Source organism: Bos grunniens, chromosome 25, assembly GCF_055505025.1.
Source record: "Bos grunniens cultivar Pamir isolate PY7600 chromosome 25, Bosgru_T2T1.0, whole genome shotgun sequence".
Classification (NCBI taxonomy): Eukaryota; Metazoa; Chordata; class Mammalia; order Artiodactyla; family Bovidae; genus Bos; species Bos grunniens.
In genome coordinates, this window is record NC_141189.1 from 15,754,513 (window position 1) to 15,779,410 (window position 24,898).

General features: G+C 51.0%; 1 long non-coding RNA gene and 1 pseudogene across 2 annotated transcripts; one reads left to right on the forward strand and one right to left on the reverse strand.

The window, feature by feature from the left end:
• Window positions 1-3,806: 3,806 nt before the first annotated feature.
• LOC147345104 (cardiotrophin-2-like) lies at window positions 3,807-10,369 on the forward strand (annotated as a pseudogene). Its single transcript, XR_015154546.1, has 3 exons — window positions 3,807-3,942; window positions 6,845-6,981; window positions 9,870-10,369. The product of XR_015154546.1 is annotated as a cardiotrophin-2-like (transcript).
• A 5,384-nt stretch (window positions 10,370-15,753) lies between these two features.
• On the reverse strand, window positions 15,754-17,190 carry LOC147345105 (uncharacterized). Its single transcript, XR_015154551.1, has 3 exons — window positions 17,000-17,190; window positions 16,554-16,703; window positions 15,754-16,289 (listed from the first exon to the last, which is right to left on the reverse strand). It is a non-coding gene; the product is annotated as an uncharacterized LOC147345105 (long non-coding RNA).
• Between the last annotated feature and the right edge of the window lie 7,708 nt (window positions 17,191-24,898).

Here is a 24,898-nt window from a genome sequence, read left to right on the forward strand (position 1 = left end):
CGTGCAATGTGGGAGACCTGGTTTCGATCCCTGGGTTGTGAAGATTGCGTGGAGAAGGGAAAGGCTACCCACTCCAGTATTCTGGCCTGGAGAATTCCATGGACTGTGTATACTCCATGGGGTTGAAAAGAGTCGGACATGACTGAGCGACTTTCACTTTCTTACTTACTCTGCACATTGGAACTCAGAGAAGGTCGTGGAGGCTGCAGGCCTGCCTACAAGGAAAGGTGGACAAAAAAGCCTCTGCGCCCTGGAGTCCCACAGGGCTTTGCTTGGTATTAGCATTAGTGTGGTTGGTTGGGATTGGGCTCCAAGCCTGAGACAGCGGGACACTGAGGCTTTTGCCATTGGTTGGAGGCATTACGGTGAAGGCAAGGAGCTCAAACCAGTCAAACCTAAAGGATATCAGTGTTGACTATTCATTGGAAGGACTGATGCTGAAGCTGAAACTCCAATACTTTGGCCACCTGATGGTAAGAATTGATTCATTGGAAAAGACTGTGATGCTGAGAAAGATTGAAGGCAGGAGGAGAAGGGGATGATACAGGATGAGATGGTTGGATGGCATCACCAACTCAATGGACATGAATTTGAGCAAGCTCTGGGAGGTGGTGATGGACAGGGAAGCCTGGGGTGCTGCAGTCCATAGGGTCACAAAGAGTCGGACACAGCTGAGTGACTGACCTGAACTGGAGGCATTACGAACCACTGCAGCAACTCTTGAGTAGCTCCAGAGGGGGTCTCATAGCAGAGGTCGGGGCACTTGGTGGGTGAAGTCAGTGAGACCCTAAGACGCCAAGACAATTTTTCTTGTCTTCAGATGAGGAAACAAACTCAGGCTCAGAGAGGTTTAAGTAACTTGCCTAAGCTAGAGATGGACAAAGGGAGGATTTTTACCCAAGTGGGAAAGAAAAGAGAGTGCTAGTCGCTCAGTCATATCAGACTCTTTGTGACCTCATGGACTGTAGCCCTCCCGGCTCCACTGTCCACGGAGTTCTCCAGGCAAGAATACTGGGACGGGTTGCCATGCCCTCCTGAAGGGGATCTTCCCCACTCAGGGACTGCGGACTCTGAAATTGCTAGAATTTCCCAAGCATCATCTTCCGGTGAGGCTGAAACAGAGATGGAGATATGTGGGCTATGAGGCAGGGCAGGATGAGGCGGCAGAGCTTCTGACATCTGCCAAGACAAATGCCTTGGAAAAATGGAACTGGGCCTGGGATAGGGGTGGATTGCTTCAGTTGTGAAGGGCCCCTGAAGGGTCTAGAGAGAAATGAAGTCCCAAGAGGAGGAGGAGATGTTGGGGTTGGGTCAGGGTGAGCCTGCCCTCTGGGGTGAGGCTCGGCCAAAGGTATGCTGCTCACATGTGAACAGCACAAGACCGTGAGTCTGGCTCCCTCCTCCCCTCCTGTCCTCCTCTTCTTCTTCCTCCTCCTCCTCCACTACTTGGCCTGGCCCACGCCCCAGTGCACCCACTCAATGGGCCTAGTCTAATCCTCTGACATCACAGCCTGCCCAACACAGGCCCTCCCTGGCAGCCTTGACAGGGCCCAGGCTGAGACCCAATTTAGGATCTCCCACCTCAGAACTTATCTCTTCACTCAAGGCAGCTCACAGTTAAGATTGGGGACACCCTAAAGTCAGTCCCAAACTGGTGGGGTAGGAGCCTACGATCTGTCCTGGCCTTGCTATGTGACTCCAGGTAAGTAGCTGCCCCTCTCTGGACCTCAGTTTTTTAATCTAAATCTCCTCTACCCTCAGTTAATCACATCAACCTGTTTTGGCTTCCTCTCAGCCCCTTGTCGCTTTAGGAAATTTTTTTTTATGAGCTCACATGTTGGTTGTTGGGGGACCACTGGACTGTGTGGCCCTTATATTCACCCCAGTGCCAACTCAGAAGAGGGGCTCCACCGACAGCTGCTGACTAAAGGTCTACATGGGAGAATGAAGGAACAGATGTAGCTCTGCCTTATGGTGGGGGCTCTGGACATGACTGTGTGTTCATAAGCACGGACGCATGTGCACTCCTGTGTTTGACACTCCCTGGCAGGGTGTGTGCTGTAACACAGTAGTGGGCATGTCCACTAGGGTGTCAGCTCCACAAAGGCAGGGATTTGTGTCTGACTTGTTCCCTGCTCTATCCACTCTATCTGGAACAGGGACAAGCACATGGCTAGAGTCAGTACTTCCTTGACTGTAAAAACGTATGAAAGTGAATACACACATCTGGTGTGGGTCCACGTGCCAACCTGTGCATAGAGTACAGTATAGTGTTAGTCACTCGGTCATGTCTGACTCTGAGATCCCATGGACTGTCACCCATCAGGCTCCTCTGTCCTTGGAATTTCCAGGCAAGAATACTGGAGTGGGTAGCCATTCTCTTCTCCAGGGGATCTTCCCCACCCAGGGATCGAACCTGAGTCTCCTACATTGCAGGCAGATTCTTTACCATCTGAGCCACCAGGGAAGCCCAAGACATGTACATGGTGATGCCCAAAGCTCAGCTTCTCTGGACACTGGTGCCAGATCAAACCTCAGGGACAAAGATGGGGCTGAAGTCGAAAAGGAGAGCTTTATTGCTTTCCCAAAGGAGAGCTTTATTGCTTTCCCAGGCAAAGGGGGATACAGCGGGCTTATGCTCTCATAACCATGTCCCCCCTGGGGAAGATACTGAGAAGTTTTCTAGTAAAAGAGGATGGGATCAGCTCGTGAACATTTTCCTGATGTTCGGTGGTATCAGGTAGAAATTAACGTATTCAACCTTCAGGTCCAACCGGTCAGGGGTCTACATGTTTGAGGGAAGCATACAAAAATTTCTCCCACCCAGAGGGGTTTTCTGTACCTGACAAATGCCTCAAAGATATTCTTGTGTATCTCATGTTCAGGAATGAGCACCTTGCAGCAAGGCTGCTCTTGATTTTATTTCTCCCTGGTTTTGCAATCCCTCCCGTCCTTAATTAACAGCTAATTAACAGCTGCCCATATCAAGTCCGGGAAGATCATGGAGGCTGAATGAAGGCTGCTACCTGCAATATCAAAGAAATGGATGGTGGGTGGGTGCTTCCCTGGTGGCTCAGTGGTAAAGAATCCACCTGCCAATGTGGGAGACACGGGTTTACTTCTTCATCTGGGAAGATCCCACACGACTCAGAGCAACTAAGTTTGTGTGCCACAACTACTGAGCCCTCACTGTAGAGCCCGTGCTCTAGAGGAACAAGAGAAGCCACCAAAATGAGAGGCCTGTGCCCTGCAACGAAGAGTAGCCCCACTCGCCGCAACTAGAGAAAAAGCGCACACAGCCACAAAGATCCAGCACAGACAAAATAAATAAATAAATTTATATTATCAATAAAATATTAAAAGCTCTTCAAAAAAAAAAAGAAATGAAGGACATAAAGGCCTTCAGACAAGGAGCCCCACAGGGCCCTGCGCGGGATCACAAGCCCCCGGGTCTAAGGGTGTGGGTGATGTTGCTTACACACCACCCCCCTGTCCCTTTTCCAAACTCCTCCAGAGCCAGGGCCCAATGCCTGGGTCGGTCAGAGCAGGGGGCCGCCTCCTCGCAGGAAACTGGATCCCAGGACGTGCAGATTGCCAGGGAGCAGGGCGGCCTCCTTGTCTCCCCCATCCCCCGATAATCCCCTTCCTGACTGGCTCCCTTTCTCCCAGGAACTGGATTAAAGTAAGATTTGGGGGGCTGTAGGGGACTAGGGTGTCACTTCAATGCCCCCTTCCCTAGTTGTCCCCTGCCTCAGGGGCTTCTGTACCTGCCCCCACAACCCCAAGGTATGAATTTCCCTCACTCATGGGTGGCCCGAGTATATACTTGGCTCAGACCCAAGTATAAAGCCACCTGAGGGACAAGAGGACAGGTGTCGCAGAACCACCGAGAGACTGCAGAGAGGAAGGATCCAGGAGAGACCATGGGTTATCATCTGTTGGGTGAGTGAGGGAGACAGGGCGCCAGGGTCCTAAGGCCAGGAGGGAGGGGGTACTGCCTGTGCCCTCTGGTCCATCTGACTCAGGTACCTGGCTGCTCTTGTATCTGCTGGGAACCTCCAAAACCTTACACACAGAAGACTTCATTCATCATTCAAGACATACTTCTGGACTGCCTATTAGGTGTTATGTAGGAGAATCCCAGGGACAGAGGAGCCTGTTGGGCTGCCGTCTCTGGGGTCACACAGAGTCGGACAGGACTGACGCGACTTAGCAGCAGCAGCAGCAGCAGTAGTCTAAGTGGGCTTCCCAGGTGGCGCTAGTGATAAAGAACCTGCCTGCAAAGCGGGAAACAAGACCTGGGTTTGATCTGTGAATTGGAAAGATCCCCTGGAGGAGGGCATAGCAAGCCACTCCAGTATTCTTACCTGGAGAATCTCATGAACAGAGGCTCCTGCTGGGCTACAGTCCACGGGATAGGCAAGAGTTGGACACAACTGAAGTGACTAAGCACACACTCACAGGAGTCTAAGTATTGGGGTTATTGTTGCTGTTTAGTTGCTAAGTCGTGTCCAGCTCTTTTGGGACCCCATGGACTGTAGCCCTCCAGGGCCCTCTGTCCATGGTATTCCCAGAGAAGAATACTGGAGTGGGTTGCCATTTCTTTCTCCAGGTGAAATTCCCTACTCAGGGATCAGACCCAGGTTTCCCGCATTAGCAGACAGATTCTTTACCACTGAGCTGTCAGGGAAACCCAAGCACTGGGGACATGGCAGTGAAGTAACAGACAAAAAATGAGATTTTTTTTCTGCAGACAGACAGTCCATGTGATCATAATTATCATGCCACTGTGACTTCCCAGGTAGCGCTAGTGGTAAAGAATCTCCCTGGCAATGCAGAAGACATGAGACATGGATTCGATCCCTGGGTTGGAATAACCCCTGGAGAAGGAAATGGCAACCCACTCCAATATTCTTGCCTGGAAACTTCCATGGACAGAGGAGCCTGGCGGGCTACAGTCCATGGGGTCGCAAAGAGTTGGACACGACTGAGCACCCATACATATGTGACAGAATTTGAATACAGTGATCCAAGTTTGTTGAATGAATGAATGAACAGGGCTTCACCTAAGGCCTTCCCTTAAGTTCTGAACTTCTGGGAGTTCAGGAATGTAGACAGGGAAGCTAAGGAAGCCATCCTGGTCTGCCTCGCAACTACATCACTGCTGGTGATCTTACTTTTTTTGTTTTCTTTTTTAATTTGGCTACACCAGGGCTTAGTCGGGGCAGGTGGGATCTAGTTCCCTGACCAGGGATTGAACCTGAGTGCCCTGCATTGGCAGTGCGGAGTCTTAGGCCTTGGTCCCCCAGGGATGTCCCCATAGGGGTTTTGAGTTGAGCCCTGAAGAATCAGAAGGAGAAGCCCTGGGTGGATTTGGAAGATGGTGCTGGCAAGGCTCAGCAAGAGCAAAGTCTGAGTAGCGGATGCTTTGGAAAAGAGGGGCCAGGGCTTGTAGCCCACTGTGAGGACTTTCATAATCACTGTGTTAGGTGGGAGCCATGGGAAGTTTTAGACAAAGGAGGGATCTAGCTGGACTTGAAGAGCTTCCAGGTGGCACAGGGTGGAGGCAGAGACAGCAGCGGGGAGAGAAATAGCTTCTAGATACATCTTTTACTTCTTTATGGCTGTGCTGGGTCTTTGTTGCTGTGCTCAAGCTTTCTCTAGTTGCAGTGAGTGGGGGATACTGTTGAGCTGAGATGCGTGGACTTCTCATTGCAGTGGTTGCTCCTGTTGCAGGCTCCAGGCACACAGGCTTCAGTACTTGTGGCTTCTGGACTCTAGGGCACAGGCTCAGTATTGTGAAGGGCTTAACGGTTGCTCCATGGTGTGTGGGATCTTCCCAGACCAGGGATCAAGCATGTGTCTTCTGCATTGGCAGGTGGACACTTTACCGCTGACCCAGCAGGGAAATCCATGCTTTAAAATTTTGTATTGAAAATATCAGATAGGAACTGGGTGATGAGCACAAGTCCTAAGTATACAGCTCAGTGAGCTTTCACTGAGTCTAGGTAACTTGTCACGAGTGCTCGGATGCCGAAACACAGACCCAGGGAGTTCCCTGGTGGTCTGGTGCTTAGGATTCTGGGTTTTCACTGCCCAGGTTCAATCCCTGGTCAGGGAGTTGAGATCCTGCAAGCTTCACAGTATGACCAGAAACAAACACAAAAACACATAGACCTTGTGGCCACCTTTTCAGGACAGAGCCACAGGATTTAGTGTGGGTTGAACATAGGAAGAAGGAGAGAATAAGGAATCCAGGAGGACCCCGTGACTTTGACGGGAGCACTTGCAAGAATGGACATGCACTTTTCTGAGATGGGGAGGACCAGGGAAGGAGGAGAATAGGGCAGCTAGAGCTGAGCAGTGTTTATTTTGATTTGAAATGCTCATTAACCCCCAGGGAAAATGTCAAGTGGGAAGTTGAATACGTGGGTCTGGAGGTCAGGGGGATTTTTTTCTTTCTTTTTAATAGTTATTTATATAAAATTGCATTTAGAAAGAAAAAAATAAACATTTATCTTCTTTGGTTGTGCTGGTTCTTAGTCATGGCGGCATGCAAATGCTCAGTTGTGGCCTGTGGGATTAGTTCCCTGACCAGGGATTGAACCCGGGGCCTCCTGCTTGGGAGCTCAGAGTCTTTAGTCACTGGACCATCGGAGAAGTCCCAGGGGAATATTCTGGGCTAGAAATAAACTGCTTACAGGGTGATTCTGCCCTGAGTGGCACACAGAAGACCGCTGTAAGCCTCAAGGGCTGTATCCATATGAGGGGCTGTTATGATGAATGAGTGAATCAGCAGGGGAGGTCAGGGACTTGGTGCTGACCTCTGATTTCTTCCTGCCAGCCCCCTTCTGCCTGCTGGCCCTGCTGCTGCCCCCTCTCAGTTTGGGAGCCCCCATGTCCACAGCTGAGTCTGTCAACCAAGCCTATAACCTGGCGCTCGACATGCAGAGGCACACTTCCACCCTGCTGCAGACTTACGTGAGTGACAAGGCATGAGCAGGGGGTGAGGGGAGGTGGCTGTCACCCTCCTGGCCCAGCCCTGGGGAAGGGAGGCAGAACAAGGCTGGAAGGAGGTTCCTCCATGGGTCCTGGGGTACAGGGGCTCTGCCAGCTAGAGACACGCCCACAGGAATGATGTCACTCATGGCTGGGTGACCTTGGGCAGGTCATTCCTTCTCTCCCTGTCTTAGCTTCCTCATCTGCCAAATGGGATGGTGGTCGTGCCTTGGCTGACCTCTCAGGACTGTCAGAAGCCCCTAGGGGAAGTCTTTTACAGGCTCATGAGTCTGTCCAAGACCACCTCTGCCCTTGTGTTCGTGAGCCTACGCCATGCTGGGAGATTCAGCCTCATTATCTTACTGGCTCCTCAGATAGCTCTAAGAGGCAGAATTATGACCCATTTTTACAGATAAGAGAACTGAGGGGGCTTTTTTAGATTTTTAAAAACTTTTTTATATTTTTATCATTGTATTTATTTTTGGCTGTGCTGGATCTTTGTTAGTTCGGCTCACCTCTAGTTTTGGAGAAGGAAATGCCAACCTATTCCAGTACTCTTGCCTGGAAAATCCCATGGACAGAGGAGCCTGTTACGCTACAGTCCATGGGGTCGCAAAGAGTCGGACAGGACTGAGCGACTTCACTCACTTGTACACAACCGAGTGACTGAACTGAACTGAACTGAGACTCTATTACATCCTATAGTGGGAAGCATTTTATTACGCTTGTGCAGGCCATCAGGGTTATGTTTCAGTCACAGTGACTGATAGGCTAACTTCAAAACAATGGCATCAGGAACCTTTCTAGTCTTCCTTTGCTATGTGTTTAGGATAGGAAATTTTCTAAATTGTCCTTTGACCTGGTTGAAAATAAAATGTAGTTAAAATCAAAAATGAAAAATAAAACATCCTGAAGATGTTAAAAAAAAAAGAAAAAAAAGAAAAGGAAATGGCAGCCCACTCCAGTATTCTTGCCTGGAGAATCCCATGGACAGAGGAGCCTGGCGGGCCATGGTTCATGGGGTCGAAGAGAGTCAGACACGAACGGAGTGACTCAGCACTGAACGCTTCTCTAGTTTTCCCGGGTGGCGGCTCCTCTCTAGTTGTGGTGTGCAGGCTTCTCATTGCGGCGGCTTCCTTCGTTGCTGAGCACAGGCTCTAGGGCTTGCAAAGCTTCAGTACTTCGGGCATGTGGGCTCAGTAGTTGCCACTCCCTGGCTCTAGAGCACAGGCTCAGTAGTTGTGGCGCACGGGCTTAATTGATCTAGGACATGTGGCATCTTCCTGGATCAGGAACCCGTGTCTCCTGCGTTGTGTAGGAGGATTCTTATCCACTGAGCCACCAGGGAAGGCCTCTTTCTGATTTTTTGATGTGGGCCATTTGTAAAGTCCTTACTGAGTTTGTTACCATACTGCTTCTGTTTTATCCTTTGATTTTTTTGGCTGGGAGGCATGTGAGATCTTAGCTCTTCAACCAGGGATTGAACCCACACCCCCTGCATTGCAGGGCAGAGTCTTAACCACTGGACCATGAGGGAAAGGCCAGAATCTGAGCTCTAGAGGGTGAATAATTTACCTGAGGTCACAAAACTGTCTGGAAGTTCAAAGCAGCAGCCTGCTGGCTGGGTCTCATCCACAGATGTCTTGTTTAGGCCGTGCGATGCTTATTCAAATTTTGAACCTGAAAACCTGTCAGAAACAGGCACAGGGGTCCTGTTGGCCTCCAGTCACTGTGCCGCAGCCGCACCCCACCTGCTGCTTCTCCAGGTGACGGGACCCACGTGGCCCCTGCAGGCCCTGGAATTTGTGGCTCTTCCACTGTACTATATTCTAGGTCCACGTGACGTTACCGAACCTAGTTTCTTGTTTTCTTCTGTAAAACCTAGTTTCTTTCTCTGGGGCTGTCCTGGGTCCTTGTGGCTGTCATAGGCTTTCTGTAATTGTCATGAGCGGGGGCTCCTCTGCTTTGCGGTACTTGGGCTTCTCATTGTGGTGGCTTCTACTGTCACGAAGCACGGGCTCTAGGAGTCAGGGCTCAGGAGTTGTGGTCCCCAGGCTTAGTGGCCCCAGGGCACGGGGGATCTTTCTGGAGCAGGGATCAAAGCACGTCCCCTGCTTTGGCAGGCAGATTCTTAACCACTGAACCACCAGGGAAGTTCCTGCCTCTATTTTCTAGTCTCATATCTGCCACTAACCTCTGGGTAGCTTTGAGGACTCTGAGTTTCCCCATTTGTAAAATGGGGATGTAGGACCAGGTGATCTATCAAGTACAGAATTTATCAGTGTGCACTAAAATTCTGTGGGTCTAGGTTTGTGGAGGTGAGAAATTTAATGGAGAAGGCATTAACTGAATAATATTATAATTTAATCCAATATTAATAATTGCATATTAATGATTATTTACAAGTGAACAAATATTAAGCCCTGAAGAATGTGAATAAAAAGGAAATACGGCTTTAACCATATTGTCAATAATATATTTAGCTTGCAAATACGGTAATAAGTAACATCACCATAGTGTTCATGATATTAATACAAAGATGTCACTAGTGAATGATATTAACACCCTAGTCATATGCCAAGTGTTAAGCGCTTTATGTCTATTACATCTTATCATCTTCACCATTACAGCGCCATGTGGGAATTACTGAAGCTGTGATTCAAAGTCACACAAGTTGTATGTGGAGGAGGCTGAGTTGAAGCCTAAGAGAACTGGAATCTGTGCTAGAACATTTCATCAACTCCCCGAGGCAGGGAATGGCGACTCCCCCTAGGAAGAGGCCAGTCTCGTGGAAGGCAGATGTGAATTCAGGGGCACCCTAGGGCAGCGTTTGGTCCCCTCACTCTCATCTGTCTCTGTCTCTCATGCAGCTCCAGCACCAAGGCAGTCCCTTTAGTGATCCTGACTTCTCAATCTCTGAACTCTCACTCAGAACTCTGCCTCCAAACCACATGCCCTTCGAGATCTGGCATGCCCTGGAAGATGAAGTACGTCTGAGCCTCACCCAGGAGGCCTTCCGGTCCTTCAGCCAGCACCTCTGGCTTGCGATGGTTGACCAGCATGACCTCAGCTATGGCAATTCCATCGTGGAGGATCAGCTTTGGGAAGCAAGACTCAAGGCCAAAGGCCTAGCGGGCAACTTGGATGGTATCATGACTGCCCTGGGCCTGCCCACCACCCCCCGCCCCCAGCAAACACCCGCCTCGGTACTGTCCCCTTAGGGGACAGGGCCTTCCAGATGAAGTGTCGAGGGTATGTAATAATCCGGGACTACAGCTTTTGGACAGACCGAGCTGTGACTTTCTTGGGTGAGCTCAAGGCCAAATACTCTCAATAGAGGAGGTGGGACTTCCTGTTAGGGCTGCAACCCTTTCCCTTTCACAGCTGATTCTTTCCTGTTTTTTTTTTTTCTCACCAGGGATTTTTTTTCTGCCTTGCTTCTTGGCTAGAAAGGAGACACATGTTGTCTAGCAGGGCTTGTGTACCACGTATCTGGGAACATTTCCTGGGGACCAGGCCTCTGTCCTTATGCCTGTGCCTCCCTGCTCAGGTCCTGTGGCCTCCCTTCCAGATCTGGGTGGGACTCCATGGACAGCATCTCATGAAATCCCATTCCAGCAGTACTGGTGGCTCACTTCCTGGGTGGAAAGAAATAATACCTCTTTGAAGAGGCTTCACTTATAGTCCATGGGGTCACAAAGAGTCGGATGTGACTGAATGATGAACGCTTTTCACTTTCACTTCCCACTCTACAGAGGGAGTACAGTTGGTCCCCTTCCTGTCATTTAGGGGAGGTCCAGGGACTGCCTTCTTGTCTCTATCGACCTCACTTCCTGTATGAAGATATGGACTTTCTGAGCAACCAGGCCTCCCTTTTTTCTGGAGGTCACTTCCTGCTCTAGACTACCTCTCTGACTGTGTCCACTGCTCCAACTTCCCATCTTACAGTGCTTACTCCTATTCAATGGATGTGTGAGTCTTGAAAAGCTAAGGACCCGAGTCACATCTGTTTCTTGCTCAGGACATATCCACTTCGGGATGACAGATGGCATCCCTGGCCTGGGGCTCTCCTGAAGCTCCTATTTATAGTGTGGCTTTTGCGGATGGCTGGGGGGACCAGGTCATACCCCAGGATCTTTTTCTCCTTAAATGTGTTTCCCTATTTTCAACAACTGTATATACTGGGAAATTCAATGTTCTTGTTCAACATTTTATTTACAAAAAATTAATTTATTCTCGTAAATAAAACTCTTCAAAGGGGTGAGATTTTTTTTTTTTTTTTTGTCTCCATAAACCTGACTTGAGGAGAAGGCAAGGTGTGGATTAGGGCAGAGGGAGGGGAAGGGGTGGAGGGCATCACAGGGAGAGGGGCCAGGGCCACAAGGGGTGGGATGGGGGACGGGGAGAGCAGCAGGTGGAGTGACCCTGGGTGAAGGTGGCTGAAATTTGTCTGGAGTAGCCCTTCCACCACAGGGCCAACAGGCATGCTACTGGCCAGGACACGACAGAGAGAAGGACAGAGGCAAACAGAGTGACAGGTGGCTCTTCCTTGAGATGAGGTGGAGATATGCACAGGCTACAGCGGGCCAAGAGGAAAAGGGGATGGGAAGACAAAGAGATGCTCAGAGAGGCAGACGCAAGCGGTGGAGAAACGCGGGGGAAGCAAGGACATGTCAGATACGGGAGGTCATAGAGGGAGACAAGAAGGACCCAGAGAGAAAACAAGACGGAGAAGTGTCCAAAGGAAACAGAGAGACGGAAACAGTCGGAGGACCGAGAGACGCTGACAGAGATAGGGAGAGATGGAGACGGCCGGGAGGGGACTGCGAGCTGGTCCCAAGGCTACTGGGAAAGGCCCACTCTTGGGAGCCCTGGGGAGCACTAAGGATGAGGAAGGCCGGCACAACCCCATGGTTCTTGGATACCTACTGTGTGCTGCGCCTGGCAGCAGGTACCTTCTTATCCATGCCGTTTGACCTTTACAACTCAACAAAGGAAACATTCACGAAGAAGGTACCTTGAGGTTTACAGTGATTTGCTCAAGGTCACACAGTGGGTAAGACCATCTTCAAATCCGAGACCACTCTCACAGGTGGAAAGGAGGCCAAAGAAGGCAAAGACCCATTCTTCGTTCTGGGGAGGGAGTCCAAGGGGGACCGAGCTTTCTGTGGGTCTTAGCCTTTGAAAGTTGGGAAAGGCCTGAAGGTAGGGTGTGGGAGGGATTCTTCTGTGGACCCTAACATTGGCCCCAGCTTGAAGCTGAGGGCAGAAATGGGTCTGGTGGATATGTGAACCAGCCAGTGAACCCATGAGCGAATCTATGGCAACTTTACATGATCCTCGATGGAGTCACCCTCAGCACCCAGATAGGTGCTAAGGTCAGGTGGGGAAGGGTGCCCCCCTGCAGCGGGGGCAGAATTCAAGGCAGTGCACTGCCGAAGGGGGCACTACTGCTTCAAGCGCCCGGGCCCCCCGGAATTCATGTCTCGGCAGAAGTAGCAGTCCCTGCACTCAGTTCGCAGAGAGGCTCAGCAGCGGTGGCAATGGGTTCGGGGTCCGCCCGCACCGGCCCCCGGCCCCCGGGCCCCGGCCCCCTGCTTCTCGACGACACTGGGGGCGTCAGCAACGCCGAGGGCTGTGGGTGGAGGGTGGCTAGGTCAGGGGTGCCCACCAGAACCCTGGCCGGCGAGACTCCTGGCAGCTTTTCCCCCACTCCTAGGCAGCCAGAGCTTGCCTTCCTACCCAGGGAGACAAGGAACAAGGAGGTGCCCCTCCTGCGGGTGGCCAGGGGAACACCCCTCCCTCTAGGCAAGGTCACCCTCTTCCTGAAGCAGCTCACCTGGCTCCTCCGGGAGCCCTGAGAACTAGCTTCCTGACCTCACTCCTACTCTAACACTTCTTCCAGACTCCCGCGCCTGACCCAGGGAGGATGAAGCGACACCAAGAGGGACAAGGGCCTTTCCACCGACATCCCCACAGTGAAGCTCCCAGGACAACCAGGGCTCCTTGTCTGTGGAACAACTCAGACAGGTCCCAACTCTTCCCCTGTTCTCCAAATGTGCTCCATCCCCGGCTCTCCCCAAGCTGAAACACCCCAAATTCACCTCCCAGATCCCCACAGATTCCTGATTGCCAACTCCAGGCCTCTCTCTTTTCTCTCAGAAGCTACTAACACCCAACTCCTCTTCCCCTAAAGCCTAGATTTCCTCCTCACCTTCAATGGGAACCTGCTCATCCAATCTAACCCCTAAAGATCCACCGGGCTGCCCAACTTCCCAGTGCTCACAGACCTTCTTTCAGATGCTGCTTCAGAAGCCCTCCGTGGCCCCAAATTTCAACTCTGTTCCCCACAGAGCTCCCTCTGCTCCAACACAGCCTCCTTATGGGTTTCTCAGGTCAACCTGGGCAATCTCCCAGATTCCCTGGGAATCTAGAATCCAGCCTGACATCTCCATAGAACTCAAGATGGGCTCGTGTGCACCGCCCCCCGCCTCCCAGTTTCCCAAGCTGCTTTCCATTCCTAATTGTCTGGAATCCCTTGGGCTTCTCTTCCCAGGCAAACCAGATCCTCCAAGATCCCACACAGATTCAGCAGGCCGGGAGGCTCTCTTCATATCCAGAGTCTTACCCCAGCTTCCCCCTTTCCAAACCCATCCACAGCGGGGAAAGGAGCCCTCCAGCGCTCCAGGGGAGGGGCCTTGGAGGGCTGCAACTGCAGGCGGGGATGGGGGTCTGCAAGGGGAAGTTAGGTCTAGGAAGGAAGACCAGTTCCCCAGGGTCGAGAGGTAACAGGAAAGAGGGCTGGAGATGAGGAGTTTGGAGCTAAGAGAGTGTGAGGCTGGGGGCGGGCAAGGTAGAGAGGCCGGGCTGAGGATGAATGGGACTGGGAGCTGCCCAGGTCTAGGGGTGAGGAGGAGCTGCAGGAACCCACCTCACACGTGTCCCGGGAGCCATCTGTCCCTTCTCAGCAACTCCCGGCGGGTCGGCGGCCATCGGCGGCGGGGGCGGGGGGGGGGGGGGGGGTGTGGCGGGCGGCGCCGGCGCGGAACGCTCAGAACGCCGGGGTCCACGGCCCCCCGAAGGCGCTCGGCCCCTCCCTCCGGCGGAGGCCGGGACGGCGGCGAGTGGAGATGGGGGGCGCCGGGGGCGAGGCCCTCCCAAGGGCTGCGGCGCGGCCCTTGCAGGGGGAGGTCCTGCTCTGGGGGGCTCAGTCCCTCAGTCCCCCAGGCCAACGGGGGCTCCTCGGGCGCAGGGTGCACAGCTTTTGCCTGGGCCCCACTCAGTTCGGGTGTCTGCTCACCTCCTTCCACCCCGCCCCTCCTCGCCTCTGCCCAGCGCCCCCGGCGCTTTAACTTGCCCCTTCCCGATGCCCAGGGTAGACCTGGGACCCCCGCACTGTTTCAGGGGCTCAAGCCCCGCCCTCCGCCGGTTCCCGGGGAGGGTCGGGGATTTCTGTTACCTGCTCCCCTCACCTGAACCAGCCCCTGCGCTACTGCTACGGGGCGAGCAGAAAGGGTGAAGGGAGCTGCTGGGCCTCGCTCCCTCCCCGCACCTAGCCTGCGCGCGCCCCCGTCCTCTCCCCCTCCTCCCAGCAAGCGACTCTCGGGAGATAGAGATTTAAATAAAATTTGAATAAAATTCCCTTCCTCAAGCTGGAGGGTGGAAAGAAAGGTTGGAAGGGGACAGGAAAAGGGTGAGGGGAAAATCGGCCTGCCTCAGCCACCCTGGTCCCCGGCCCCGCGCTGCTTCGGCCCCGGGCCCTGGCCGCCTCTCCCATCCCTCCTGAGCTCCTCCACCTCTCTTCCCTCTACCCTCTCCTCCTTGCCACTCCCCTCCCCTCCCCTCCCTGCTCCCCCTCCCCTCCTCCTCCTCCCCTCCTCCTCCTCCCCTCCTCCTCCTCCCCTCCTCCTCCTCCCCTCCTCCTCCTCCCCTCCTCCTCCTCCCCTCCTCCTCCTCCCCTCCTCCTCCTCCCCTCCTCCTCCTCCCCTCCTCCTCCTCCTCTTTACTCTCTCCTTCTCTCAGAGGAACCGCGCCCCCTACCCTCTCCTTCCCCCACTTCCTCCTCTTTCCAGGACTAACATGCGCAGGGCACGATGGAAGTAGTAGTCCTGCGGGCGCTGGGCGCTGGGATCAAAGGGATGCTGGGGTCCGTGGGAACTACAAACAAGTAGGCGGAGGACGTGAAAAGCCGGGAGTGGCGGATGCCGGGATTCATAGTCCGGTTGCCCCAAGGCTCCTGGTTGCAGAGCGTAGAGGCGTGGGAACGTTGACTACAAACAAGATGGCGGAAGAAGGACGGATACCTGACTAGTAGTCCATCTTCCAAAGTGCGATGGGGTTCTTTGGAAGGAATAATGCTGAAGATGAAATTCCAGTACTTTGGCCACCTCATGCGAAGAGTTGACTCACTGGAAAAGACTCTGATGCTGGGAGGGATTAGGGGCAGGAGGAGAAGGGGACGACAGAGGATGGGATGGCTGAATGGCATCACTGACTCGATGGACGTGAGTCTGAGTGAACTCCGGGAGTTGGTGATGGACAGGGAGGCCTGGCGTGCTGCGATTCATGGGGTCGCAGAGTCGGACACGACTGAGCGACTGAACTGAACTAAGCGTTCTAGAGTTCTTTAAGAATGGTAGGATCAAGAGGATAAGGAGACTACCATAAAAATGGCAGGCAACCTAGCTTCTCGCGGTTGCCTCACTATACCACCTTGTCACCTCGCTCGCCAGTAATATCGAAATTACCCTCCTGTTGGCGCAAAGCTTGACGGGAGTTGCAGTCTTCCCGGCTCCCTTTTATTATCTTGACCAGACAATGGAAGGGGGAAAGGGGCGGGGTCTACCAGCAAAGATGACCACTGGAGGAAAGGGGCAACGGTGACCTGGAACTTGTAGTTCATTCGCTAAGGCTACTCCTTGTGGAAACAGGGGAAAGGACTACAATAAAGATGGCAGCCTAGCACATCCTCCGCGCCAGTGCCTGCTGGGCGACGTAGTCCCTTCCTTTGCTCAACAGAGAAAGGACATGGGCTGTTGAAATGTGCATCACCGCCAACAGTCCAAATTGAGAGCAGACAGAAACGGAGAGTCTGTTTCCTTCTCTCCTCGCCACCCGCTTCTGACGACCTCCAGGGAAATGTAGTCTCGTGCCTTCACTCGCTAGTGGAGGGGAAGAATTTCTGTCGCCAGTGGGGATCAATGAGGGTGAGGGAGAAAAGACGTCCGAGAGATCCAGGAATCTATTCTGCCTCCCCGTGTGGCGAGGACTTCATCTTTCAGGGGAAGGCTCTTAAAGGAAAGCAACAGTAATCAGTGTGTGGGGACAAGGGAGGCGTGGTTCTTGCCGAGAGTATTGTCACGCTGTTGTCCCTTGGAAAGCTTCGGCACCTGACACCTGATGCTTGTTCCCCCAAACCTCAGAGAATCGGTAGCTTCCAAGTCGGGAGAGCTCCAGGGAAAAGGCTCTGGAGCCATACAACATCCCCACCCCTCCTTGGGAAGTCACCAAACCTCGATTTTTCTCATCTGAAAAATGGGGATAACGATACCTACCTCGAAGCAGAGTGTTATGACAATGTTCACGAAAATGCCCACCTTCAGGGCCTGACACAGGGCACGTGTTGGCAGTTCCTTTCTCGAGGGCCCTTCCAGCCCAGCTGTTTTGGGATCCCAGGTGTCCATCATGCCGGAAGGAGTTAGCTCCTGTGAGAAGAAAACTATGCCCGGCTGTCTACCCTATCTTGAGCCGCACCCCCTCTGCCCGGGCCCCTCATCTGGATCCTTCCGTGTCCACTACCGATTACTGCTGCTAGGGGGCGCCCATTCTTCGTTTGACTGAGGGCCAACAAGCTGCCTAGATTCCTCAATCTGAAGTTGTTGGCGCTGCCAACTGCCCAACCAGTCTTGGAGGCACCCCCGCGCCCTCTCCGGGCCTTCTCCCCCTCCGCGCTAGACACCTCAGCTGCCAAGGCAAATGGGTCTGCTTCCTACCACTGTACCTTCTTAGCTGCCTTCTTAATCTTCCTCCTCTGCCTGAAAAACTATTCACTTTCGACCCCTGTGGTTCGAGGGCCCTGCGGAAGATTTGGTGAGTGTGGTTTTCTGGCAGGGAATTGAACGCAAGCTGGCTGGTGAGATGTGAAGTCCTGAATTTTCAGGGACTGGCCTCAGGCTCCTACTAGCTCACAGTGTATTTAGGAAAGCCTTGACTCCCGGAAGATTGTTTCCTCTTCCGCCTCACTGCTTTAGTTTGGCTACATGATTCCCCAGGGATTTTTCTGGAGCTAGTCCCTCTACCGATTAGGCTCTTTCCTTCCACCCTTCCCACCGCTGCACCCAGTTAACTTCATCTTTCAGGTTTGTGTCCCAAGGAAGCCGTCATGTGTGTCATTCCCAGAAGAGATTCATTTGACTCTTCCCCTAGATATAAGCTTTATGAAGTCTTGTCTCTTATGTGCTTTCAGTATCTCATTTGATCCTCCTAAGAATCCTGTTACAATCTCATTTTATAGACGAGGAAACTGGGAATGACTGAGTGATAAAGCTAGGATTCAGAGCTTCTCTGGGGGTCTGTCTAGGGGTAAAGAATTCGCCTGCTAATGCAAGAGATCCGGGTTTGAACCCTGATCGGAGAAGATCCCACATAATGCAGAGAAACAAAGCCCGAGCGCCACAACTACCGAGCCCAGGACCTAGGGCCTGTGCACCCTACCAAAAGAAGCTACGCCAACAAGAAGCCTGCACACCCCAACAAAGAGTACCCTGCGCCACAAGTGGGGAAAGCCCGCGTGCAGCAATAAAGACCCAGCACAGCCAAAAATATATAATACATCAATAAATGAATAAAGTTTAGAAAGGAATATTAAATTATAAAGAAAAATAATTAGTATCATAAAATAATTTTTTATAAAAAAGCTAGGATTCCCAAGGCCTCAGAGCCCACCTTCAGAACTATAGCATCTGCCAGTTGATCATGTCCATCCTCTGTGTGTTAAGTTTGGCAGAACAACCACACATTTCTTTCACTTGGAATCCAGCAACACTGAGTCTGCATTCTTTGTTTCCTTGAACAAGAAACAGCTGGTGCAGAACTGTGGCTGCCCCTTTGGGATGAGACAAGTACTCACTAGGTCCACACAGTACCCATCCAGCTTGCTTCAGTCCTAGCAGAAGCACTACTGGCCCCACCTCATTAACTGAGACCCGGACATAAGCCTACTGAAGGTCAAGGCCATTTCTCACTCTCTAGAGAGCACCTCAGGGCTGGATGGTGTGCCTGCACTCCTCGCTGGCTAGATAGAGAGATGGCTGAGTGTGACTGCATACAGAGAAAGAGGAGAACTTTTGCTTTTCACTTTATAACCTACTCTGCAGATTGACAGTTTTACCATGAGCAGACATTATTTGTATATACTTAAAACAGGTTTCCCCAGTGGCTCAGAGGTAAAGAATCTGCCTGTAATGCAGGAGACAGGAGTTCAACCCCTGGTTGGGGAAGATCTGCTGGAGGAGGGCATGACAACCCACTCCAGTATTCCTGTCTAGACAGTCCCAAGGACTGAGGAGCCTGGCAGGCTACAGTCCATATGGTCGCAAGGAGTTGGACACGACTGAAACGACTGAGGAGGTCTACTTAAAATATGAGTTGCAAATACTATAATCTTGCCACGTTGACATTAAAATATAAAAACAACAGTCAGACCTTCTCAGCCATAAGTGAACTCCGGGTTTACAGCATCCACAAGTCCCTTTTCATTTGCACAAAAAATTTCTGTCTTCTGTCCACCTTATTTACACATTTTGTCTGAGAACCATCAGAAAGATGGTTCATGGCCCTCGGTGGTAGTGGTTTCCTATATGAGGGGCTGGGGCTGCAGACCACATTCAGAAAGAGGAGCACCATTCAGTCTCCAGGGGGGAAGCTACTGGAAAGGGATGGAGGGCTCCTGCTGGCTCTCAGAACTATCCACAACCTTGGACTGAGCTCACTGAATTCAGGAGTGGGAGCAGCCCATTGATCTTGAGGTTCCTTTTCAGCAGTGGGTACTCTTCCGGAAGATCCAAATCTTTGCTGCATTTGTGTAGAAGGTCATAGCTTCTGTATCAGTCAGAGCAGGTGAAGTTATGCTGCAGTAACAAAGAACACCCAAGTTTGGGTGGCTTACAGCAACTAAGGTCTGATTCGGGCTCATGTTGTGTGTCTAGGGTTGGTCAGTGGGGAGAGATCTGCCCATTCTAGTTACCCAGGGATTAAGGCCAGGCGAAGAGGCTCCATCTGGATATGAGCTTCCATAATCACCATCCAATCACTGATGAATAGAGAGAGAAGGACTTGGTGAAACATGGCCTGGCTTCTATAGCTTCTGCCCAGAAGTGACTCAGGACAGTTGTGTTCACATAGTATTGACTAATCCATAGCCTCCCCTAATTTCAAAGTGGGCAGAGTCAGGACCTCTTTCTACTTTCTGCCTGGAAGGAAAAGAACTAGAATGCCTGTGAGTGTGTGCTAAGTCAGTTCAGTCATGTCCGAGTCTTTGCAACCCTATGGACTGTAGCCCGCCAGGCTCCTCTGTCCATGGGATTCTCCAGGCAAGAACAGTGGAATGGGTTGCCATGTCCTCCGCCAGGGGATCTTCGTGACCCAGGGATCAAATCCACATCTCTTACATCCTCTGCATTGGTATTCGGATTCTTGACCACTAGCACTCCCTGGCAATGCCTTTAAATAGCCCTAATAACAGACACAGCTTTCTGTGGCTCCTAGTGAAGGGACAGCTGTCACGTAGAGGATTATCTGGGCAAGCGCCCTCTATAAGACATGCACTGGGGCAGCTCTTTTGTTGGTCACATGGGACACTATTCAGAAAGCAGAGAGGAGGGCCTTCCCCGGTGGTCCATCGGTTAAGAATTGGCCTTCCAATGCACGTGAAGTGGCTGGATTGGGGAACTAAGATCCCACATGCCACAGGGCAACTAAGTTCTTGCTCCAACTCCTCAGCCCATTTGCTTTAGCTAGAGAGAAGCCCGTGCATTGCAATGAAAGAGCCTGCATGTCACAACTAAGACCCAAAGCAGCCAAATGAATAAATATTTTTTTATAAAAAGCAGAGAGGACATTGATTTACACTGAAATATGGTGGGCATGGCAGCCCACTCCAGTACTCTTGCCTGGAAAATCCCATGGATGGAGGAGCCTGGTAGGCTGCAGTCCATGGGGTCGCGAAGAGTTGGACAGTACTGAGCAACTACACTTTCACTTTTCACTTTCATGCAGTGGATAAGGAAATGGCAACCCACTCCAGTGTTCTTGCCTGGAGAATCCAAGGGACAGGGGAGCCTGGTGGGCTGCCATTTATAGGGTCCCACAGAGTCGGACACGACTGAAGCCACTTAGCAGCAGCAGCAGCAGCATGGTGGTCAAGTGAATAGAAAATGCCCCTGTAAGAGGTTGACAGTCACCCCTGCAATTAGTAATCACTGAAAACAAGGCTCCACAGAAGTTGCCAGGGTCTGGTTGATGAAAGTTCTGGAAGTAACACACCCAACCATGGGTGTGGCTTCTAATGGTCATAGAACCCTTCAGTAGAGCTCATTGTCCAGTGTCCCTGGAGGGTCTGATGGCAACACTAGCTGAGTTTCTACTGTCAGTGGGTGTTGCCAGTATACACGTTTCCCAGACCTCTCCAATTTATCACATATATACGATCACATTTCTTTTTAGAGTTGTGCCCTTCTAATGGGGCTTCCCAGATGGCACTAGTGGTAAAGAACCCACCTGCCAATGCAGGAGATAGAGGGCACTCAGGTTCCATCTCTGGGTGGGGAAAATTCCATGGAGGAGGGCAGGGCCATCCACTCCAGTATTTTTGCCTGGAGAATCCCATGGACAGAGGAGCCTGGTGGCCTGCAGTCCATAGGGTCACAGAGTCGGCCTCTACTGTAACAATTTAGCATGGACTGAAGCAAATCAGCACACACGCATGCCCCCTCCTGATTGGGAGCTGGGATGGATGCTTTAAGTGCGTTCCTGCAGCAGGGGCTTTGAACATTGCAAAAGTTTCTCTCTTTTTTAAAGGCATTTGAATCGTCCGTGTGGTGAGTTTCTTTCTGACCGTGCTGGCTCTTTGTTGCTGCATGTGGGTTTTCCCGAGTTGGACCACTCTTCCTCGTGGTCCTCTGGTTTCTCATTGCGGTGGCTTCTCTCGTTGTGGAGCACAGGCTCTAGGGCTCCTGGGCTTCAGCGGTTGGGTCACACAGGCTTAGTTGCCCTTCAGCATGTGGGATCTTCCCGGGGCAGGGAGTGAACCCATGTCCCCTGCATCGGCAGACAGGTCCTTAACCACTCAACCACCAAGGAAGTTCCCTTTTTGACCCATTTGAATATAGAACCAGACAAATGACTGGACTACCTTTGCAAAGAAACCCCACACAGTTATAAAGAAATGATCTTAAAAATCTTCTGTAAAATTTGGTTGAGGACCACACTGCTACATCAAATAAATGGATATTAAGCACCTCTTGTGTGTCCATCCCTATCCTAGGCAGCTGTGCTGTGCTGTGCTTAGTTGCTCAGTTGTGTCCAAGTCTTTGAGACCCAATGGACTATAGCCCTCCAGGCTCCTCTGCTGGTGGGGATTCTCCAGTCAAGACTACTGGAGTGGGTTGCTGTTTCCTCGTCCGGGGGATAATCCCAAACTAGGGATCAAACTCAGGTCTCCAGATTCCCAGGCCGGGTCTTGACTGTCTGAGCCACCAGGGAAGCCCCATGCTAGGTACCTATGATGCAAAATTCTTGACCTAATCCAGAGTGAGCTGGGAGCCTCAGGCTTTTGTCCATTTAGCGATGAGCATTTGAGATTTAGTCTTCCAAAAATCTAGGCTCTGTAAGACCGTGGCCTCTTGCACAAGACTGTATTCTTCCAAATTCTTCCAAATATTCTTCTTTCAGAGCTCCATGGAAAACTCTGAATCCTCATGTAATTCTTCCAGCAGCTGCTACTAGGCCTCCTGCCTTCCTTCCCTTCCTGGAATGTGCTTACCTCTACCCACCCCAGGCCCAGAGTGCCTGGGTGCTAAGACACTTCAGTCGTGTCAGACCCTTTGTGACCCTATGGACTGTAGCCCACCAGGCTCCTCTGTCTATAGGATTTTGCAGGCAAGAATACTGGAGTGGGTTGCCATGCCCTCCTCCAGGGGATCTTCCCCACCCAAGGATGGAATCCACATCTCTTATATCTCCTGCATTGGCAGGCGAGTTCTTTACCACTAGCACCATCTGGGAAGCCCAGGGCAGCCCCCTAAACTCTTAACTGGTCATACAAGGAAATTAGGAAGCCCTGAGGGCTTAGGTCTCAGCTGCCTAAAGCTCTCTCTTCCATTAGAATGATCTGAATTCCACTTGATTTGGTGAAGCAAGGGTCAGTCCAGCTGTTACATGTATACAGGCTTACTTACTGGAAAAACTATAGCTTTAACTATAGGGACTTTAGTCACAAAGTGATGTCTACGCTTTTTAATATGTTGTCTAGATTTGTCATAGTTTTCCTCCAAGGAACAAGCATCTTTTAATTTCATGGCTGCAGTCACCTTCTGCAGTGATTTTGGAGCCCAAGAAGATAAAATCTGTCACTGCTCTCACTTTTTCCCTTTCTACTTGCCATCAAGTGATGGGAACGGATGCCATGATCTTAGTGTTTTGAATGTTGAGTTTTAAGCCAGCTTTTTTGCTCTCCTCTTTCACCTTCATCAAGAGGCTCTTTGCTGCTGCTGCTGCAAAGTCACTTCAGTCATGTACAGCCCTCAGCAACCCCACGGACTGCAGCCTTGCAGGCTCCTTCGTCCATGGGATTTTCCAGGCAAGAGTACTGGAGTGGGGTGCCATTGCCTTCTCCAAAGAGTTTCTTTAGTTCCTCTTCATTCTCTGCCAGTAGGGTGGTATTATCTGCTTCTCTGAGGTTTGTGATAGTTCTCCTGGAAACATTGATTCCAGCTTGTGGGTCATCCACCCTGCATTTTGCATGATGTACTCTGCATAAAGTTCCATAAACAGAGTAACAGTATATAGGCTTATTGTGGTCCTTTCCCAAATTTGAACCAGTCGGTTGTTCCTTATTGAGCCTCATACAGGTTGCTCAGGAAACAGGTAAGTTGGTCTGGTATTCCCATCTCTAAGAATTTTCCATGGTTTGCGGTGATCCACACAGTCAAAGGCTTTCCAGTAATCAGTGAAGCAGAAATAGATGTTTTTTTCTGGAATTCCCTTGCTTTCTCTATGATCCAGCTAATGTTGGCAATTGGATCTCTGGTTCCTCTGTCTTTTCTAAACCCAGCTTATACATCTGGAAGTTCTTAGTTCATATACTGCTGAAGCCTAGCTTGAGGGATTTTGAGCATAACTTTGCTAGCACATGAAATGATTGCAATTGAGCTATAATCTGAAAATTCTTTGGCACTGCCCTTCTTTGGGATGGGAATGAAAACTGACCCTTTCCAGTCCTGGGGCCACTGCTGAGTTTTCCATATTTGCTGATATATTGAGTACAGCACTTTAACAGCATCATCTTTTAGGATGTTAAATAGCTCCAGCTAGAATTCTGTCGCCTCTGCTAGCTTTGTTCATAGGCATGCTTCCTAAGGCCCACTTGACTTCAGGCTCCAGGATGTCTGGCTCTAGGTTAGTGACCACACCGTCGTGGTTACCCGGGATATTAAGACCTTTTTTGTAGTTCGTCTGTATATTCTAGCCACCTGGTCTTTATCTCTTCTGCTTCTGTTAGGTCCTTACTGTTTCTGTCCTTTCTCGTGCCCATCTTTGCATGAAATGTTCCCCTGATCTCTCCAGTTTTCTTGAAGAGATCTCTAGTCTTTCCCATTCTATTGTTTTCTGATTTCTTTGCATTGTTCATTTGAGAAGGCCTCCTTATCTCTTCTTACTGTTCTCTGGAACTCAGCACTCAGTTGGGTATATCTTTCCTTCTCTTCTTCCTTGCTTTTCACCTCTTTTCTTTCCTCAGCTATTTGTAAAGCCTCCTCAGAGAAGCATTTTGCTTTCTTGCATTTCTTTTCCTTTGGGATGGTTTTGGTCACGGCCTCTTGTACAATGTTACAAACCTCTGTCCATAGTTCTTCAGGCAGTCTGTCTACCGGATCTAATTCCTTGAATCTATTCGTCACCTCCACTGTATAATCACTGAACGCTCAGTTGGTAAACTATCTGCCCACAATCTGGGAGACCTGGGTTCGATCCCTGGGTTGAGAAATCCCTGGAGAAGAGAAACACTAACCATTCCAGTATTATTCCTTGGACGGTATAGACTCTTGAGAGTCCCTTGGACTGCAAGGAGATCCAACCAGTCCATTCTGAAGGAGATCAGCCCTGGGATTACTTTGGAAGGAATGATGCTAAAGCTGAAACTCCAATACTTTGGCCACCTCATGCGAAGAGTTGACTCATTGGAAAAGACTCTGATGCTGGGAGGGATTGGGGGCAGGAGGAAAAGGGGACGACAGAGGACGAGATGGCTGGATGGCATCACTGACTCGATGGACATGAGTCTGAGTGAACTCCAGGAGTTGGTGATGGACAGGGAGGCCTGGCGTGCTGCGATTCATGGGGTCACAAAGAGTCGGACATGACTGAGCGACTGATCTGATCTGATCTGATCTGATAGACTATGGGGTGACAAAGAGTCGAATACTTTGAGCGACTTTCACTTTCACTGTATCATCATAAGGGATTTGATTTAGGTCACAGCTGAATGGCCTAGTGGTTTCCCCTAGTTTCTTTAATTTAAGCCTGAATTTTGCAAGAAGGAGCCAATGATCTGAGCCACAGTCAGCCCCAGGACTTTGTTTTACTGAGTGTATAGAGCTTCTCCATTTTTGGCTGAGAAGAATAC